The sequence below is a fragment of the Gadus macrocephalus genome, chromosome 2 (assembly GCF_031168955.1).
Source record: "Gadus macrocephalus chromosome 2, ASM3116895v1".
NCBI classification, from domain to species: domain Eukaryota; kingdom Metazoa; phylum Chordata; class Actinopteri; order Gadiformes; family Gadidae; genus Gadus; species Gadus macrocephalus.
This window is the reverse complement of record NC_082383.1, coordinates 11006386-11016385: the sequence shown is the minus strand read 5'-3', so window position 1 is coordinate 11016385 and position 10000 is coordinate 11006386. Positions and strand designations below refer to the sequence as shown.

General features: G+C 40.8%; 1 protein-coding gene and 1 long non-coding RNA gene across 2 annotated transcripts in view; both read right to left on the bottom strand.

The window, feature by feature from the left end:
* Positions 1-10000, bottom strand: part of LOC132449072 (Na(+)/H(+) exchange regulatory cofactor NHE-RF2) — a 29657-nt gene that overhangs the window by 10523 nt on the left and 9134 nt on the right. The gene's annotated exons all lie outside the window — the stretch shown is intronic.
* LOC132449080 (uncharacterized) lies at positions 6617-7993 on the bottom strand. The gene is made up of 2 exons (XR_009523506.1): positions 7948-7993; positions 6617-7907 (listed from the first exon to the last, which is right to left on the bottom strand). It is a non-coding gene; the product is annotated as an uncharacterized LOC132449080 (long non-coding RNA).

Genomic DNA, 10000 nt, shown 5'->3' with positions numbered 1-10000 from the left:
GAGACAGAAGAATTGCCTTCTGCGGTTTGTTTTCCTTTTCCCTTCATGAACCGTGATGTCTGAACCGAGGTATGAACTGAGCCGTGACTTCAGTGTACCATTACACCCCTATCTAGTAGTGTTATAGTATATCAACAATTCAAATGTACAACATGGGTGCATGTTGATGATGGCAAGAGAAGACGTGGTTGTTACATGCATTACTGTGTTCACGTGTGTGTGTTTTTCCATAGTGACAGAAAAAGTGACCCAGAGCATCAGCTCCCGCCCTGGAGACAGATCAGGGGGAGGTTATGGTTCTCTTAATCCTCTCTCTCCGAACCAACACCCAAACTAGCCCAAATGGAGAAAGGAGCTGCAGGTTACATTGACTACCGGGTCAAGAGACAGGCAGTTTGATATGTGGAGTGGGGCAGCACTGGAGTAACTGGCACATGTTTCTTGGTTGGACCTTCTCTGTACTATATGTTCCTGTTAAGACTACCGTTACCGTCTGTTGACAAACAGATGGCACGCAGAGTGACCCAAAATATAATGATCAGCTTATTTAAATCAGCTGTAGTTATGAAAGGTTTATTTTTATTTGAAGTGAAGTAGAGGAAGATGCTGATGATGTGTTCCTCAATACTCGGACGCAAGACATCCGAGTCAAAAGTCGAAGATCTCCCAGCTTTCTTGCGGCATTTCTCGGAGGTACGCCCCCGATTTGTCTTCATCTCTCGGAACTCTGAGAGTAGACCGAGAGCAGTGATGGCTGCCCCCGTGAAGAGATTCATTTTCTTTGTTTTTGTACCACGTTGGCCATTTCTATGTTGATTTTAAATGCTCTTACACACTTGGTTACATTGCTACTTTATTCCGGTCACCAATTTATACATTGCATGTTCTTGCTGTGTGTGCAATACAATGTAATGTTGTGTTGTTTCTTTTTGGGCTGGTTTACTAAAAAGGGCTAATGTAGCTAACAATATACGACTAGCCAATTTCATGACACAATCACAAAGACGAACAGGACGAGCGAGAGATTTAACCTACAAGGATACAGTTTAGATGACCCAACCCCCCCTCCCCCACCCACCCAAGAGACTATGGAATATGGAACAATCCATCATAGATTAAGTGAATAACATCAAGGGCAGAACGGGGTGAGATTGACCAACTATATTGACACAAAGGGTGTTCTGGTTTCCCGAACAGTTTATTTTCACAAGGGCCGGCGGATATTCCCCTTTGTCACCAAACTAGCTTTTGATCAGGAAACAGGAATGTCCCAGAGAGAAAGCTCCTCCCAACAGCAGAATGAGCTGATCAGAAAACAAATATATCTGTGTTTGGTTTGTACGTGTGTGATCAAATGTAATATAAAGAACAGAAGAGGACATTATATTCATACATACAGTATACATACAGTAACTTTTGTAGCATAACTGTTATGTGTTTTATACTCGTGATATGTTATAATATGTACAAAGTGAACTTGCTGCACGTTTAATAATAAACCAGTTGGACAATTCGTTCAATAGGAAGTTCAGACATTGTTTGAGTCTTAAAGTCTAGCAGTAAAAGTATGAGTAAAAGTAAAAATACATTGTGTGTGCATGTTTGTTGTGCTGTTATCTGGTGTCTGTGTGTGTGGGTTTGGTGTATAGGTTTTATGTGTGTGTGTGCGTGTGTGTCATATCTGTGTGGGTAATGTGTGTAATGTGGTTAGGGTTAATGGGTGTTGTGTAATGTGTGTTGTGTGTGTGTGCTTATGCATATGTGTGTGTGTATTTGATGCGTGTGCCCATGTACTCCCCAGCCAATGCGAGCCTCATGCCTTGGTGCTGGTTGTGTTGGTGAAACCAGATCTTTGCGTGTTAAATAATGGATCAGACTTCTAGTGGGATGGGGGCATCGTCCCACTAGTCGTCCACCTATTAACCCCTTCACGGCCAAGGAAGGTTTAGAAACACACGTAACCTGTAATTGACCGTGCATGGTCGAGCATGTGTGTGCGACGCGTGCACATGTGATGTGTCGATTAGTTTTGTCAATAGGTTCCAATACATTAAAGTCAATTTCATAGCACTTTCTGAGCTAATAATTCTTAGTAAGTGGAACTATGCCTATAAAATTATAATTTCTAGGATATCCTTTTGTAAATCTACAGCACTAAAGTTGTTTGCAGGTACCAAATTGACCAGATTATAAGACAAGGTTTTTCTTACCTTGAAATGAGTGGGGGAAAGTAGGGTGTAGACTTTTAAAATATCATTCACAACTTCCTGGTAAGAAATCGTTTTAATTTCACCAACTCAACCTGGTGTTATGCTGCGTCCCTTTCCCAGTCCGAGCCGGGCCGGGTCAGTTACTGTATTATGAGAGAAAGTATTTTATTTGCTCTCTATTCTGTTGCAAGCAAGGTTTTGGGAGAACGACACACCTTGTCGTTCTACCGTGACCTTGACGGAAACACTGTTACACCGTAACAGAGGCATACATTAGAAGACAGCCCACCTAGTTATGGATTTCCACTTACTGGTACTCCTAATCCTAAAAACTCTTGGATTTCTTGATTTTCGCCAAGGTTATTTTCCTGCACCCCCTGTTTTAAACACAAGCCCAACTGGTTCTGCCAGTTTTTTGTTGAGTTAAAATGTGTGTGTATTTGTATGTGTGTGTGTGTGTGTGTGTGTGTGTGTGTGTGTGTGTGAATATTTCTGCATGAAAGCAAGTACTTATGTGTTTGACGAATGCGACTTATATTATTGTAAAGCATTCACTTTCACACGCAATATCACAGTTGCACTTGAGCCTTCTGTGGGATTAGAAGAGATCAGAAATATAGGACTGGATTGAAGAAGAGAAAAGACTTCAAATTACAATAGCACCTAACAATCTGTATTAAATGATAGAGGGTGTGTGTGTGTGACTACATTTGATCATCTGTGAATATTTATGTTTGTGTGTGTGTGTGTGTGTGTGTGTGTCTGTTTGTGTGTGTGTGTGTGTGTGTGTGTTTGTGTGGGTGTGTGTGTGTGTGTGTGTGTGTGAATGTGTGCGTGTCATTAGCTTAGTGGGTAAACTTAGAGAGCGCTCAGGTCTCAGTAAGAATGTGACATGCGGCTCTGGTGCTGACCATGGCTCAATGTGTGTAGTTTATTTCATTATTTTAAATGCATTTAAAATCTTTGTGTTTCAACTTTTGGCCCTTCTACTTTCTGAAATCACACTCTGTTCACTCACAGTTGGTGTAATCATAAAATAGTGCAGAGGTAATGCATCATTGTTGTAATGAATTAGACTACAGGAATATGCTTGCTCATTCTATTGAATAACATTCAAGTCTTTGGATTGTTACTTTCTGTGGAGGTCTTTGGCAATAGTCAAATGCTCTATCAGAAGTACTGATATATGGTAGATATTTGCTATCTATATGTGTATATATACTGTATACATACATTTATATAATATATAACATATATCATCATTCTTGTCGAGCTCTTGTTCTATTCATTTAATTAAGTGTTGGTTTAGGTTGACGTGACCTCTGGGAATGAGACACACCTGTGGCCAATTAACAGCTTGGTTAGGTGCATCAATGTCTGCTGACAATATGACTGTGCAGCGTGAGAGAGAGAAGCTAAAGAGTGAGAGCAAGACGGGTAGAGAGAGACAACGTGAGATAGGAGAGAAAAAGGACAAGAGAAAGAGAGGAAGAGAGAACCAAAAACTGCAGACAATGAGCTTACATAGGAGGACCCACAAAGAAAATAAATACACTCCAGTCTTGTTCTGGAGTTATGTTGGGAGAGGTTAAAAAAAAAAATAGACGAGGGGTACCAAAGTGACCTGCTGCCTCAAAATAATCAAGAGGTTGATTTTTGTCATAGTTTGAGTCTAATCAGTTACAGTAGATAGAGGGAAGGAGATTAGAATTCGAAAACATGAAAATGATGTTAAAAACTGTAAAACCCTCGACCCTAATCCTCATGCCAACAAAGGACTACAGTTGTAATGTCATTTATATTCCATAACCATTTTTCAAAAATGTAAGGGACACATTATGAAATAATTAAGCTATCAATCCCAAAGATAACATGGATTTGGTCCAAAGTTTTGATCCACAGCATTCACCATTATTTTTTTAAGAAAGTAAGAAAGTAAGAAAGTAAGTATAATCATGAACAGGCGGATGATACAGGAGACGTGGTCAATTACACGATTGTGTTCCAAAAGATCTAGACAGAAAGTTAATGATAAATTGTATACATCAACGACAGGCTGCCGGGCCCACAACACAGGAGCGAATACACTCTTCCCTTTGCTCGATAATTATTTTTACGTCCCTAATTTTGCTATCTCTCTCTTTCTCTCTCCCTCGTTCCATGTTTTTTCTCCAGAATTTCGTTCTGTACACCCAACGCCAGCTGTCTTCATCTTGTATTCATTATTCTTGGCTTTCCTCTCTCCCTCGAGCTCTCTTTAGTTCTCTCTATCCCTCGACCAGTCAACAACAAGATAAAACATAGCTTACTATTCATTTGGCCCCTCAGAATTGTCCATCACAATGTAAACTGCAGATCAACCAGAAAAAAAAGACAAAAACCCAGACATAACTTGTTCAATATGAGAATACTCACCAAAGGAAACGACACACCTGATAACTAGCTTAAGGTTTACTTTAACATGTGGTACATTCAAGATGTTCTTTAATTCTATCCTTGTTTAACTGCAGATGTGTCTTGGTAGGACAACGCCAATAGAGTAGATAATATGCAACCACACCTGAGCCCAATTTTGGCGAGCGAGCTCACATGATTACCGAAGGGGGGCTTTTAGTGGAGGAAGTTCAATTAACCAAGCTAGCCAGATGACAGTCCAGCCAAAATAACATTAAAGGCGCGAGCCCGGCTAACATACAAACATCCAACCATGTTGGAGGAATTGCGTTCCAATTAAGATGCCATGTTTTTTCCTCTTTGATAATTTATTATTTTAGTTCCCTTCTTTCTTTAGCCCCATTCGGTTGATACATTTTCAATGCATTTAAAAGCCTAAAGTCTATACAATTTCAACCTCAGTGAAAGAAGAAGAAGATAAACAATAGGTAACAACTAAATAGTAAAAAAACATTTGTTCCCAAAAAATCCAAGAATGTTAATCAGATTTCCCTTGTGGCTTACATCTCGACAACTGAGAAAGTAACTCAGAACAATGTGTGGTATTCAGGCTAATTAGGCTGACAATTACAAAAAATTGTAGAATAAGCTACACACAAACACCCAGACACACACAAACACCCAGACACACACACACACACACACACACACACACACACACACACACACACACACACACACACACACGCAAACACACACACACAAACACAAACACACAAAATAGATAATGGCAATTATATAAAAGTTATAAGATGTGGATATGTGGATGCTCAGGTTGAACGAGAGTCAGACTAGAAAGAGATGAGCCAAAGGTCAGATGTTTGGGGGAAAAACACGATAACAAGCTGAAAGCATGTGATAACGCCCTTGTTATCAGCGTAGCGCAGACCACTTCACTGGATTGGGTGTGCCGCCATGACGCTAATGTAGGTTTTCATTACACATCTCTGATGGTTGTTTTGAGTGTGAGGGATGGTTATTATTTTTGTGAGAGAGTGACTGAATGTGTCGGTGGATGGATTTATGTGTTGGTGTCGTGAGTGTGTATCTGTGTGTATGAGTGAGTAATTGAGTGAGTGTGTGTGTCTCTTGTTGATTGAGTGGTTGTGTGTGAGTTTGTGTGTGTGAGAGATTGCGAATTAGCCCCCCCCAAGAGGGAGAGAATAGGGTTCATGACTTTATGGAGACACAAACATGCCTGTGTGTGCTTGCCTATGTTTGTGCGTCAGGAAACAAAATATACTCAACAGGATGTACAGTGATGGAAGATGGGAAAATCAAAAGATAGGCAGATAGACAGACACATGCAGAAATACAGACAGTGAGACAGGTATACATATAGACTGAGAGACAGACATACAGACTGAAAATCCATAATGTGATGAGCCGATAATGTGTGTGCATGTGTATATGTGTGTGTGTATACATTTTTCCCGTTTTTAATTTTCTCCCAGCGTGACAGTCGAGACAAAATAACAACAGAAGAACACCAGAGGGTTGTTGTGCATGAGTGTGGGTGTTAGGAGAGGGTCAGAGCTGTAGATCATTAAGTTCACTTCTTACTTCTGGATGTATTTTCTGTTTTTCTGTTGCTATGAAGGACAATGCACCCATAGCTGTGACACACATCAACTGATAGCATCTCACCTTTTCTGTCCATCTGAGCCGGCCTCTTTCTGCATCTTTCTTATTATCTTCTCTTTTCTCTCTGTTCTCCAACCCTACCTCTGTCTATTCTCCTCGCTCTCTCTATTCCTCAACCCTACCTCTCTCTATTTTCCTATCCCTCTGTTATCCAACCCTTTCTCTCTGTATTCACTCCCACGGCTAGAGCAGTCTCATGTAAGGGTCAACATAACAGTACAATATATTTTCCTACTAGTGCTCTAGTCCTCTAGCCTGCCCATTCAGATCCACTGTCCTGTTCCACATCCAGGTTTTTGCACATGCCCACAGCTCCATCACCATGGAGCTGAATGGTGTTGGCTCCCAGTGACATTGCAATTTTTTTCCCATGCATTTCAATACATTTGCCACTTGGTCTACTTCTAGCAGATACATGTTTCGTATTGTGTTTAAGAAGATTTGGTAGACAAATAGTATTGTGTAGGTTTCCCCTTTTCATACATTATTTTATGCAAAGCAACTTACAGTGAATTCAGACACTGGTCATTGAGAAGAAAGTAGGAGGTGAGTGCATCTTGCCTAGGAGGTAGGCTACAGAAACTAGCGATCGAATTCAGACCATTGCAATGAAACACCTTAGACACAACACTATGGAGGTAGATTTGTGTCTTTATTATGCAATCAAAATAATAGGTTTGAGAGCAAAACTTTCCACACTGCAATCAAAAAATAGGTTTGAGAGCAAAACTTTCCACACTGCAATCAAAAAATAGATTTGAGAGCAAAACTATCGACACTGCAATCAAAAAATGTTTTATTGCAAGATAAATTAATGTGATAAAAAAAATATTAATGGGAATCCAAAAGTTTTGTTTGCAATCCCAAAAGTTTTGTTTGCAAATCCAAAAGTTTTGTTTGCGAATCCAAAAGTTTTGTTTGCGAATCAAAAAGCTTTGTTTGCGAATCCTAAAGTTTTGCTTGCGAATCCAAAAGCTTTGCTTGCTGTTGAGCTGAATCTCGTGGGCGGGACCTACGCCGAAAGAAGCAGATTGTCGGCCTGACGGACAGGGTGTTCGTTTGTGCCTCTCAATCCGCGGCGGCGGTCAACAACATCGCCCTGCTCTCCTCTGCCATGGTCTCCTTGTCGGCTGACAGGGAGGCCTACGGAATTTTCAGGGCGCGCAAGCGCGCGCACGGGACAAGCCCATAAGGCGAAGCCTAGACGGCGTAGCCTACATGAAATAGAACTCCCTCTCTCGTTACTAACTGTGGATGTTGCCAAGCTGTCACTCCGATCGAGACTGGCCAATAGAGACGTGTCTTACATCTTTCGGCGTAGGTCCCGCCCACGAGATTCAGCTCAACAGCAAGCAAAGCTTTTGGATTCGCAAGCAAAACTTTAGGATTCGCAAACAAAGCTTTTGGATTCGCAAACAAAACTTTTGGATTCGCAAACAAAACTTTTGGATTTGCAAACAAAACTTTTGGATTTGCAAACAAAACTTTTGGGTTTGCAAACAAAACTTTTGGATTCCCATTAATATTTTTTTTATCACATTAATTTATCTTGCAATAAAACATTTTTTGATTGCAGTGTGGAAAGTTTTGCTCTCAAACCTATTTTTTGATTGCAGTGTGGAAAGTTTTGCTCTCAAACCTATTATTTTTGATTGCATAATAAAGACACAAATCTACCTCCATAGAACACTATCCCTGCATCCTTTATATTCACACAGTATAAACCTTTAACCGTTTTTAAATATATCAACTGCTGATTAATTATTCACAGTAGCTTGGGCTAGGGGGATTATATATAAATCACTGACTAAGATGATTTCATTACCACCAATCACAGTTCAGCATCTCCACATACTTTGACTTATTAAGAATAAAACATTACCCCACCATTTATTAAAAAAAATTACCACTGAACATTTGGGCCATAAACAGTTAATAAATTCTGCAGATTAAAAAATGAAGGGCAGACGGCCCTTCACCCCTAGACAACATGAAAAATTGTCCAAAGGAGTTAAAAAATGGTATATAACCTGTCAAATATGACGTGTTACTCTAAGGACTCAAGTCACGAGGTCGAAGGTCATTCCCAGCCAGGAGGACAGGCTTTCATAACTCGTTTTCGCTGGGCAAAAGAGCATGAGATAGGCTGTCAGCCTGGCGTTGTTGGGGGCCAACAACGTTCGTTGGTGGGTGGGGATCAGTTCAATACATCAATTCACTGAATCACTAAAATTATGACTTCCACTATTGAAACTGCAGAGAATGAAAACTGTGTAGACATTCAGACAGAATATAATTTGTTAAGGTACGTACATCTCGGATATAAAATGTTTTTTCCTCTGCATGTTTTCTTTACAACAATACAAAAGCAAGAATGCCTGTGTGTAGTTGATGCCATGTTTTCAACTTCTGTGTGTGCACGTGCATGCACACACACATGTGGAACCCACTTCCTTCCCCAACACTGGCCTCACCATAACCCCTTCAGCCCCCGCCCCATCCCCTACCCCCGGCCTCCCCTGGGACCATGTGCATGTCCAGTAGCATACCACGCGTCTACTACAGACACACCCACACCCACACACACACACACCCACACCCACACACACACACACACACACACACACACACACATATACACACACACACACACACACCCACACACACACACACACACACACACATATACACACACACACACACACACCCACACCCACACCCACACCCACACCCACACACACACACACACACACACACACACACACACACACACACACACACACACACACACACACACACCCACACACACACACACACACACACACACACACACACACACACACACACATATACACACACACACACACACACACACACACACACACACACACACACACACACACACACACACACACACACACACACACACATATACACACAAACACAAACACACACACAAACACACGCATAGGTCAGAGAAACACAAACACACACACACAAACACACACTCACAAAATGCATAGGTCCCACAAACACAGAAGCACAGGTCACACAAACACACATACAAGCCCACATACACATGCATAGACACAGTCAAGACCACATTCACGTTAGAGAGACATTTTATAGTGAGAAGAGAACCCAAAAAGAAAGATGTTCAGCTTTGCTGATGTTAAAATTCAACCTTGATTTGCTGCAATTTGACTAAACTTTTCCTCACACAGATGTATATAATTATAGGTTTCATAAATCAGGGAAAGGTAATCAAGGTAATACAAGACATTGCATTGTGGCTGTGTGTAAAAAATGGTACAAAGAAAGCCTCTCATCATTACAATTGAAACATTGGGGGCCCTGCTGTTACGTTGTGGATGACAGACAGCACAGAGACCAGAACAGAAGGACAGAAGAGAGCTGGAATTCTGTACTCTCTCGCCGCCCAAGACTTCTCTATTGTGATGTTCGTGTTACTTTAAAGCTGTCAGCCCACACATGTTTCCAATGTCTGAGAAACTGAGTTTTTTTCTTTTTTTAAAGTCCACATGATTTAAACCATGCCATGATGTGTTTGGGACGAGGATCCTTCAAATTTTGCTAAAAGTTAATTGATAAGTAATCTAATGAGGAAGAAAAATTTTGTTTAGTTTAATCTGCGGTATACAAACAGATGTATTGTGTTTTTGCTACTATGT